The sequence below is a fragment of the Mastomys coucha genome, unplaced genomic scaffold (genome assembly GCF_008632895.1).
Source record: "Mastomys coucha isolate ucsf_1 unplaced genomic scaffold, UCSF_Mcou_1 pScaffold23, whole genome shotgun sequence".
NCBI lineage: Eukaryota > Metazoa > Chordata > Mammalia > Rodentia > Muridae > Mastomys > Mastomys coucha.
This window is the reverse complement of record NW_022196906.1, coordinates 19,342,076-19,353,536: the sequence shown is the minus strand read 5'-3', so window position 1 is coordinate 19,353,536 and position 11,461 is coordinate 19,342,076. Positions and strand designations below refer to the sequence as shown.

The 11,461-nt window shown below is 41.1% G+C and overlaps 1 long non-coding RNA gene across 1 annotated transcript in view; it reads right to left on the bottom strand.

Annotated features, from left to right (window-relative positions):
* Window positions 1-10,988, bottom strand: part of LOC116072102 — a 37,251-nt gene extending 26,263 nt beyond the window's left edge. Inside the window, exons 1-2 of the long non-coding RNA XR_004111313.1 lie at window positions 10,878-10,988; window positions 8,099-8,238 (exon numbers count right to left, since the gene is read on the bottom strand). This is a non-coding gene — a long non-coding RNA (uncharacterized LOC116072102). The remainder of the gene's footprint in view (window positions 1-8,098; window positions 8,239-10,877) is intronic.
* Window positions 10,989-11,461: the final 473 nt, after the last annotated feature.

Below are 11,461 nucleotides of genomic sequence, written 5' to 3'. Positions count from 1 at the left end.
CCTGATTTTAGTGGGATTGCTTCAAGTTTCTCTCCATTTAGTTTGATGTTGGCTACTGGTTTTCTTTTATTGCTTTTACTATGTTCAAATATGAGCCTTGAATTCCTGGTTTTTCCAAGACTTTTATCATGAAGGGATATTGGATTTTGTAAAATGCTTTCTCAGCATCTAGTAAGATGATCATATGGTTTTTGTCCTTGAGTTTGTTTTGTAGTGAATTATGTTGATGGATTTCTGTATATTGAAACATCCCTGCATCCCTGGGATGAAGCCTACCTGATCATGTTGGATGATCGTTTTGATGTGTTCTTTGATTCAGTTTGCAAGAATTTTATTGAGTATCTTTGCATCGATATTCATAAGGGAAATTGGTCTGAAGTTTTCTTGATACATCTCTTTATTAATGATGAGTGTGTCATACCCAAACAGAGGTGGGATGATTGATGGCCTTTGTGGGAGGAGCTCTGGATTTGGCACACCTAGAAAGCAGACACAGTGTTGATTCTCTTTATGTGAACTGGAATGTTCTTCAGGACAAATACAAACATTGAGAAACTTTGAGTGGAGAAGGCTCAGGAAAATGTTTACGTGATTCCTTTCAAATTTGGGGCGCTTTGTTCCTTGGGGAAGGAAGACCTGTTTTATCCAATATTATCATGAAATATTGATCCTAGTTATGGTCGATCATCTCATTTTACCTTATGTTGGAAGTTTTCATATGTCAACTGAAAATATGTGAGGGGTTATGTAACTTAAAGAAATTCTTTTGGGGGTTATGTAAGCAAAACATTTGAAGATCTCTGGAATATTATTTCAAATAAAACAAGCCAAGTTTTCGTGTGTTCCTCCAGTTTCTTTCCTCCTGAGGAACCTGGTGCTAACTATAGACAGCTAACACACTTGGGAAATTGTAGGCAAGATGACAACTCTTAACTTCTGTCAGGAAGAACAAAGTTTATTTCAGCAACATTTTCTTTTTCCTTTTCTCGGATCTCCACTGTCACAGTAGCAGTTCTCAAGAATCTTACGTAAAGAAGCAGCTGCTTCCTGTGTCTTCTCTCCCTGTAGTTTATAAACCCCACTCTTTGATTCTGCAGCCCTCCCACACCTCCGTTTCTGCTTGCTGAAGGTTAAACGAGAGATCATCCAAAATGCTAAAGAATTAGATTTAGATTCTTTTTCTGATGTTTCCAGTCAGTGCTAGATTGAGAAGTCAAATGTGAGGAGCCATGTGGTTCTTTTAAGATATGACTAATTATAGGCACACTGCTTTATGAAAAGTGTTTAGATAATTTCACATAGCACACTTTAAAACAAAATTCCTTCCTTAAGACAGAAGCATCTGGCATGAGAAATGTTCTTGTTGATTCCTGGTGAATCTGAGCTTTCCAAAGCATGATGTTTTCTGCTTTTCACTCTGGTTATGTAGTGTTGGGCTAAGTGTGGAACATTCCAGAGAGAAATGCTCTCAGATCACGAGGGAGATTTAACGTGTTCCACTTACTACAGCCTTGGGAGATCATTGGAATGGACTCTCAGGATCTGCTTGGTCTGATGTCTTAGAGTTTTATTGCTGTGAAGAGACACCATGACCATGGCATCTGTCATAAAGAAAACCTCTTTTTTTGTTTTTGTTTTGTTTGTTTGTTTTTGTTTTGTTTTGTTTTGTTTTGAGACAGAGTTTCTCTGTATAGTAGCCCTGGCTGTCCTGGAACTCACTCTGTAGACCAGGCTGGCCTTGAACTCAGAAATCAGCCTGCCTCTGCCTCCCAAGTGCTGGGATTAAAGGCGTGCGCCACCACCGTCTGGCAAGAAAAACTTTTTTTTGTTTGTTTGGGTTTTTTTTTGTTTGTTTGTCTATCGAGTTTCTCTGTGTAGCCCTGACTGACCTAGAATTCAGAGATCTACCTGCCCCTGCCTTCTGCGTGCTGGGATTAAAGGTGGGCACCGCCACCACTCAGCAAAGGAAAACATTAATTGGAGCTGGCTTAGAGTTTACAGGTTTAGTCCATCATCATCATAGGGGAGCATGGAGAAGCAGGCAGACATGGTGCTGGGACATAACTGAGTGTTAGGCCTCTGAATCTGCAGGCAGCAAGGAAGAGACTGAAACAAACAATGCCTGACTTGAGCTTCTAAAATCTCAAAGCCCTCCCTCAAATCCCAGGTTTTTTTTTTTTCTTAACCTCAAACCTACATTTCCTAATGTTTACAGATTTTCTTGGGAATCTACTGTGATGCCAAACTTTAGAATTTTAAACAGAACTGCTGCCCCTCCCCCCCCCTTTTTTAACAGTTTCTGCAAGGACTATTCTGTCAGACAGCTTCCAGTGACACCACCTGCTTAAAAGCCTTCAGTAATTCAGCATTGTACTTGAAGTACAATGCGGATTCTTGATATTCACAGTGCTGAGACTCTAGTAGATGGTCCATTTAGCATTGTCCACACAAGTGCTCTGCTGAATTTGCTCTTGTTCAAATGTTTCCACCTTCTAGAATGTTCTAGCTACTTTCTTCCACTTTTCCCTTTAAATATTTTGATTTCTCACAGAGATTACTTAGATTGATATGGGCACAGACTTCCCTAATTCCTTTGGAGTTTCTGCTCAACTGTCATTACATTTAAATTAATATTACAGTTCACTCCTACTCATCCCACATGTATTATACCCCGTTTATGTTTTATTTTCTCTACAACACTTACTACTGCATATAATTTATTTGTGTCTTATCCATCTGCCTAACCTCCCACCATGAAGACAAGGAATTTTTTTTAACAGTACTGAGGATCAAAATCAGGACCTTGCTCATACCAGGCAATTTCTCTGCCAGTGAGCTAAATCCCCAGCCCATGTATAGGGAGTTATTCTAAGTTCTATTGTTAAGAATTATGGCATACCTTATGGTTAGAATGGGCCCTAGTATATAGCAGGTATACAGTAGGTATCTAATGAAATGAATGACCTGACCAATTCCAAAATATTCAAGGGCACTTAAAATGTGTCAGGGACTCTCTTGAGCTTTGGAGAGCTGGTTATGAATCAAATTAATATCTTAAGGGGGAAGGTAAACTAAAACTGAAGTATAATCAAGCTGAAGTGGAGCAGGGTGAGGGAAGAGAAGAGTTGTTAAGCCTCTTCTTTTTGTTGGGTACATTCACCATAGCTGATAGCATTTAAGACTCATAGTTATGTCTTCAGGTTTTATTATTCCTAAATTTGCAGATCAACGAAGATTGAGACCAAAACAAGGTAGATATTCTCTCCCAAAGTTTCCTACAGCAGATGGTTAAAGTCAATTCAGCTTTTGTAGACACCAGTATTTTTTGCAATATGCTGGCGACCAAGTGAATTTAGATTGACCCAACGAAGGCCTTGTGGGGTGGATGATTGACTGACTTATGAAGCACTATCAACAGAGGGAGATGGTAGGATAGCAATCCCTTGTATAAATGTTCCAGCCACACAGCCATAGGCTCACGATCTCCGTCTCCTTCTACCTCTCCCTCTCTTTCTCTTGGACCTCCCATTTCCTCCTAGAATACATTTATTCAATAACTATTTATTAAGTGTCTACTCTCTGCCAAACAGTCCTTTCTACCCTGCTGTTTTAGAAATGAGGAACACCAAGTCCTTGCTTCCAGGGAGTTTTTACTCCATAAATATTTTGTGTATTATTGTGAAAAAACAATATTTTTAGAGTAGGGTGATGACTTCATCATAGTCTAGCTGAGGACATGGGGAGGTCTGTTGGCCATTCCAGATCTCAGGAACTGCCTAGCTCACCCAAATGTGATGTTGTTGAGTTCAATAAGATGAGAATACTTTGGGCAGTGAAACATCAGATACTGTAACTTAGTAACTCTAAGGACAAAATAATTTTTGGAAACAATTATCTTATACACCATTTAAAATGTAGTAATTATTACATGCCATTAGTTGTAAAAACTATCTCATCTCAGAGATGCCAAAATGTGCAAAAAATAATTATGCATCTTAGAATTGTGAAAATATGGTATAGGGAAGTTATTATTGTCTTTCCCTGTGGTGCCTAACATATGGTACATGCTTGGAGAGGAACAACTTTAGCAACATACACTGAGGTAGATGATGTAAGTGAGAATCTATTTCTTAGAGAACTTTTTATGTTCTTTCCAGCTTTGGATTCCATCTTTCTTTTTTTCCTGGCTAAGTCACTGCAGCCATTTTCTCTGTTAAAGAATTTTGGGAGCTGCCGCTCCATTTTCCCTGGTTGTATAGTGCATGGAGCCAGCATATTATCTTGGAGCACTGTCTATGGTCTATTGTGTGTGAGAAGTGAATTTACCTCCTGTTTAACAAGGTGTTGTGTCAAGAGAAGCCTCTTCAAGTAGCCTCTCCCTGTTGATATGCTAAAAACTAGCCTCCAAAGCTCTGGGCTGGGCTGCAGGAAGCATTTGCCAGCTCCTTAGTAAACTGAGTCAAAGGCTTCTGTTTGAGCCTACCTGGCCTGGGCACCCCAGCCAGACCTCTTTCAGAAAGAGAAAAGCTGGTACTTTATGAGAATACAGCGTCACATTTGGGTGACCTGGGCAGTGAGTAAAATTTGTTTTGGTCAACAGACCTTCCCCATGTCCTCAGCTAGAACACAATGAGGCCATCACCCCATTCTAAAAATAATGTTTTCTCAGAATAGCATACAAAATATTTATAGAGTGACAACTCCATGGAAACCAGAACTTAATCACGTGAGCAGGGCCCACCTCAGATCGGCTCTCTCCCTTTCCTTCTCCTTCTCTCAGTTTTGTTCCCCTCCCTGACTCACAGAACTGAAACCGTGCTGTTCTTATATCAGGTCCATCCTTTTTGTCTGACCTCATTATTCCTTTCACCTAAATATTAACTAGTTCCTTGAAACCTCCTATTCTTTCCTCAGAATTTCATTCTAAGGGTTCTTAAATGTCCAGAGAAGACAAAAGGTTTAAAAGTGTTAGGCGGTGTTGGCACAGGCTTTAATCCCAGCACTCAAGAAAGAGGCAGGTGGATCTCTGGGTTTGAGGCCAGCCTGGTCTACAGAGCAAGTTCCAGAACAGCCAGGGCTACACAGAGAAACCCTGTCTCCAAAAACAAAAACAAAAACAAACAAACAAACAAAACCCCAAACAAATAGACTATGCCTCACACAGGTCCACAGACAAGTTTGATGGAGGCAAGTACTCAGTGAGGTTCCCTCTTTCCAGGTCATGGTAGTTTGTGTCACAGTCACAAAGACTAACAAGCTTGGATGCGTGTATTGTACTTGTTCCTGTGTAAAGTAGGGGTTGGCCGGGCGATGGTGGCACACGCCTTTAATCTTAGCACTTGGGCGGCAGAGGCAGGTGGATTTCTGAGTTTGAGGCCAGCCTGGTCTACAGAGTGAGTTCCAGGACAGCCAGGGTTATACAGAGAAACCCTGTCTCTCAAAAAAACCAAAACCAAAAAAAAAAAAAAAAAAAAAAAGCAGGGGTTGATGTCAGCTGTCTTCCTCTGCTTCCCACTGTGTCCTTGGAAACAGGGTCTCTCAGTCAACCTGACGTCATCACTTGGTTACACTGGAGGCCAGAGAGCTCTGGGAATCCACATGTCCAGCTTTTTAAGAAATTATGGGTCATGACACCATATGAAGTTATGTATTTAAATATGGGGGAGCAGCTCACAAAAATTAGTAACAGTAATGGCTTTAAAAATCAAAAATTAATTCAAAGTCAACTATGTAATGAGTTAGAGGTGTTTCTAGCAGTGCTCACTTGTGTCCTACTACAGAAACTTATTAGGCCATGGTTCTGGATGCATGACATAAATTCTCTATACTGTTTATGCTGCCTCATCACATAGCACCAGTGAGCGCTTCTCAAAACACCTCAGCTCAAATTCTAACTGTTTGGTTAGGAACTGCAGTCATTTTACTGTAGGTACAAACTTTCAGCTCTCTTGGTTTGTTTCCCAAAGGCAAAAACTTTCAATATTTTCCTAAAATCATTTCTCAGCATGTAAGAATCAACTTCAACTGTGTTGAAGTTAGATTTTTTTAAAAAGTTATTTATTTTTCTTTCATGTTTGAATATTTGCCAATATGTACATATGTGTACTAAATGCATGCTTGGTGCCCTCAGAGGCCAGAAGAGAGCATTTGATGCCCTGGAACTGGAGTTACTGGCAGGCATAAGCCTCCATATGCATGCTGGGAATTGATTCAGGGTCCTCTGCAAGAGCAACGGTGCTCTTAACCGTGGAGCCCTCTCTCCAAGCCCAGAATGATTTTTTTTGCTGTTGTTCTGCTTTGCTTTGCTTTGCTTTTGCTATTTGTTTGTTTGAGATGGGGTTTCTCTATGTAGTCCTGGCTGTCCTGGGCTTGCTGTGTAGACCAGGCTTCAAACTCAGACTGGCCTACCTCTGTTGGATATTAAAGACATGTGCCACCGTGCCCAGCATGATTCATTTTTTAGATTTGAGGGCTGAGGACAGGACTCAGCTGGTGAAGCACTTTCTAGGCAAGCTTGAAGACTAGAGTTCAAGTCCCCAGCACTAGGTGGGCATGAAGTCATACCCATTTAGTAATTCCAGTACTTAGAGACTAGTTACAGGAGATCCTAGGTAAGATGGCTACTTGTACTAGCCATATTGTACTGGTGAACTCAACTGAGACCTTGCCTCGGTGAATAAAGTAGAAAGCAGTTAAAGAAGATTCTCAATGCCAACATGGGCTTCCATAGGCACCTGTACCCACACACATATGAACGTACACACACATTCACACACACCACAGGCACAAGCAAAAATATTTTAGGTGGTTTTATAAATTGCTATTTGAGTTGCTGTCTTGAATTAAATAAGGCAGAAAGAAAACAAAAAATATTAAATGAATTTTGGCTTATGATAAGGATGAATTTTCAGACAATTTCTAAAATGGCCGTACACATGCCTCTGCCTCTCTGTGCTGTGTGTTAATGCAGAACAGCATCCTCAGCATCAAAGATTCTAAATGAGCCTTTCGGTTTTCTCTGAGAGACTGGGGAGATTCTCTCCATTCTGAAATATAAAGTACTCAGCCCAGGTGTAGTTTTCTGTGCGATAATAAGCAGGCACTCCACCTCTGTTTCCATCCGTAGGAAGTGGCCAGATTGTCTGCAGAACAAGCGTTTCAACATACACTCTTACGATGGGTTCTCAAAACATATCTAGTTTGTGCTCATGTTATAGACCTAGACTCCTGAGATTATGCAAAAGGCTGTTGTGTGAGAAGGGGAAGTGAGTGGAAAATTAGAAGTCTGGTTTTAAAGCACTGTTGGCCATTTGTGTATCATCCATTGTAAAGCCAATCCAAATTGACCTTTTACGTTAGTTTTGTTTGTTTGGTTGGTTTGGTTTTTTGTTTCTTTGTTTTTTCACATGGGTGCCTTTTATTTATTCTAGAGCAATGGTTCTCAACCTTCCTAATGCTATGACCCTTTAATACAGTTCCTCACGTTGTAGTGACCCCAACTATGAAAATATTTCTGTCGCTACTTCATGACTGTAATTTTGCTACTGTTTTGAATCCTAATGCAAGTATTTTTGAAGATAAAGGTTTTCCAAAGGGGTCATAACCCCTCAACCCAGGTTGAGAATCACTGTTCTAGATACAATTCTTTGTGAAATACCTGCTTGAAAAAAACTTTTATTTAAGTGTATGTACTACTTTTACATTCACATATGGCCTGCATTTTTGGTTTCAAGTGGTATTAAAACAGCCACCATGCTTTGGATTGCACATGCGTACAATGAGTTCCTATTGGCTGTCCTTCTGGAGGTATGGGGCAAGATAAAAAAGATGAGTATAAGAGTCCTCTGTATGTCTGAAGCATCTCAGGGGACTTTGGACCCTCCCAAGGTTGATCGTTTGCCGCACTTTGGGGTGACATCTATGCTTGAGAACCTACTGACTGTGGTGCTGCTTGACTGTGCAAAGAGCTATTGTGAGAAGTGCTTTAGTCCTTTTGGTGAGCCTCATTTTCCTCCAAGTGAGTGCTAGTCAACACTGAATAAATAAATAAATAAATAAATAAATAAATAAATAAATAAATAGGAAAGTCCCAGCTGACCTGATCTAGCGTCGGAGAGAAGCCAAGGAACCATTTTTGCCTGTCTCCATTTTCAGTCACTGCTCATCTTACCAGATGGACATCTCTTTGATTCTCTTCTCTTATTTGAGAAATGTTGAATATACCTCCTCACAGACGGGCTGTAAGAAAGAAAAACAATGCATGTTGTCTATAATTTGTTATTAAAGGTTTCGTCAATAATAGATCTCTAGTAAGTATGAATGTTCATTAAATGGTACTGTTAAGCAGCATGGAAAATGAATGGCCAGGCTACAGAATCTCAGTCACGACACCCACACACAGGCTAAGCTCTACTCTTTCTTTTTTAGTCCCTTTCCCAATTTTGGTGGTGGTACCAGGGATCGAACTAGGAACTTGCCCGTGATTGCACTCTATCAGTGAGCTACACTCTCATCCCTAAGCAAACATAGAAGGACAGAAAGCAGATCAGGGTTAGAGTAACATCTGGTTCCAAAGGAATAAGAAGAAATGTTGAAATAATTAAATACTATTATATCATAGCTACGATGATAACAGCATAGTTGCATGTGCTGATCAAAACTTAGCTGTAGAGCACAAGGGTAAATTTCATTATATATAAATTACACTTTAAAAAGCCTCACTTTAAAACATCCTCCCTTCCAAGCCCCGAATCTCTTCCTCTACTTTGAATCAGTCCTTTGAGCTCCTCTCAGTTTCTCAGTCCATTTTCTCTCTTTTGGATTCTTGGGAGCATTTCACCTTTTGGATGCCATTTTGAGTGTTTCTTTAGCTCCCCTGTAAATTGTCAGACTGGATTCTTTGTTCCCAGTTTCTCTACTTTGCTGCATATTTTATTTCCTATTTGAATTGACACTCTGTTAAGCCAGGCTCAGCTGTGCCTAACAAACAAAATCTACGGCTGTTCGGCTTGCTCTTTCGGTGCCAGCAGAGGTCTGGTCAAGGCAGCTAATTATAGCGAGTGAGATAAGGGAAAAGCCGATCCGGGGCCCGGGTCTGGGCTTAGACAGAGGTCCTTTAAGATCTAGGTTGTTTCTTCTCCGTGAACAAGGAGCTTGGAACAATTTTTAAACTGAAAAATAAACAGCGCAAGCCCACAGTGGAACTTGTCATAGCTGCTCCCGGCAGCTCTGTTTAAAGTCAGAATGTATGCTGATCATATATCCTGAATTTTCTAGGGCAGTCTGGATTTCAAATATTCCATCCTCTAAAAGTCTCATAAGCTATAGTTAAATGTATTCAGTTATCCTTTACTTGCTCTTCCATTCTGCAGTTATTTACTGGGCACCCACTATGGCATGTGAGGCTCCCTATCAGGCTAAAAAAAAACTCTTGAAAAAAATTACTCCTAAGAAGTTAATCCCATTTAGGCTGTAGGATGGACAGGCTAATGATGCCCCAATTTGTTGGTGCAGGGAATACTCACCCAAGGGTAAAGTTCCAAACATGAGTGACTTGTATGTCATATAATAGACTGGGAAAAGGCTAAAAATGTTATTGTCTATGCATTTTTATTTTAAAAACACGGGTAATACGAACTTGTCTTATAATACTAGTGTTAGGTGGATGTCATTAGATAGCTATCTATAAAAATCTGTAGTACCAGCTTACATACACCAGTTATGTGCTAGATGTAGCCCTGTGACTAGTGTGGGAGTGGTACATCGACTGCTGATAACAGTGGCACGCACTGAGTTCTGCCTAATGCCAGGTGATTGGTGAATCTCTTTGCTATCACCCTTGTGACTCCTCAGAGTGAGCATTGCTCTTCCCACTTGGTAGAATGGGAGGAACGTGGATTCCAGAAGACACAAGAGGAGACGGGGAAAGGCAGAGCGGGTCAGCACCAAGCAGCACCCGCTTCCACAGGCCACACAGTTCTTTATTGTTAACTTTCCTCTAACTGTATCAGGTGTGCATTTTTTTAAATCTCTGAAATCACAGGATAGCAGAGTGAGAAAGGCAGAGGTGATTAGGATTTAGAGCAAACGCTGTGATCTGATATTTCTGCTGCAGACAGAGCAGTCATTTCTGATGTCCATGGGACAATGACACTCTCTGCTTAACATCATTCTCAGCTTCCTGTCTACTTTAGACACACTAACCCCCTTCTAAGGAGTGTCCTTGGCCTGGAGTTAGCAAGCTGCACAGGCCTCTTCTTACCCTCACCCTGCACCTTTTGGCATAGAAGTTAGTCTTACTTGGAACTCTCAAAACAGGCCTCCTGCCTTCCTCCCTGTTCCATTAACTGTATCTCTGACTCTTCGTTCACAGTGGCCCCCTCAGAAAGTCTGTCCTTGCTGGCCAGCCCTGTTGACATATGTGCACATGTGTACCTGCATTGTCCCATTAAGGAAGCCATCACTAGGTTGCAGTCTACAGCTAGCTAGGCATGGTCTGACTCTGCCCCATCACTCCCCGCCCCACCCCACCCCACCCCCGGCAAAACAGTCCTAGAAAGGCAGGGATTCTGCAGTTTGGCTCACTATTTTCCCAGTCTTCGGCTATTTAGGCAAACAATAGGCACTCAAAGATAATTATTGAGGGCTGGCAAAACTGGGAACACAGCCATGATGTGGAACCATTTCATCGTCTCAAACCATGATGATAATGACACATATATTTCTCAAGCAGCTGAACAGCCTTTCAAAGGCCCAGCAAAGAGTGGCTCTAACTAGTTCAGCCATGGCTCAGTGGTAGAACACCTGCTTAGCAGGCACAATGCTAGAGGGGCCATCCTCAGCCCTGGTAGACAAAACTGAGAAAAATGAATCCTTACATCTGTCATTTTTAATGTCCTCACAAGCTCGGGATCCCCTGTCCTGCTTTCTCCAGGACTCTGAGCATCTTCTCTCCATGGATCTGTGATTGTATCACTGGCTGTCTGATGTTGAATCTCTTCCCTGGAGGGTCCTGTGAAGGTGTGGCTTGCATGTACTTTCCTTACTGTGTGAGCTCAGTGTGGTGCCCACAAAGTGAGTGCTTTCAATACAGTCTAGCTGACAAACAGGTATGGGGCCTGATTTAAAAGAGAGTGATTCAAAAGTCAGAATGTGAAAACTATTAAAAGTGGCTCAGTATCTACAAAGTCAAATTTATGTAGTTTAACAAACTGACAGTGTTATTGCCTATGATGAACAATTCATTATTGCTGTGAACAATGCCTAAGGAAGCTCCGTTGTGTACCTTAATCCCTGTCCTGTAACACAATTAGTTCTTTGGCTATCATGATGGATTATGTCTGTTCTAGTCAAGTGCTGACTTTCTGCATGATCGAGCCTTCCCTGACAGGATCTATTCCAGTGTCATTACAGGAGTCTTTAATGTGTCCACAGGTCCAAATATTTTCATAAGATAGGCACA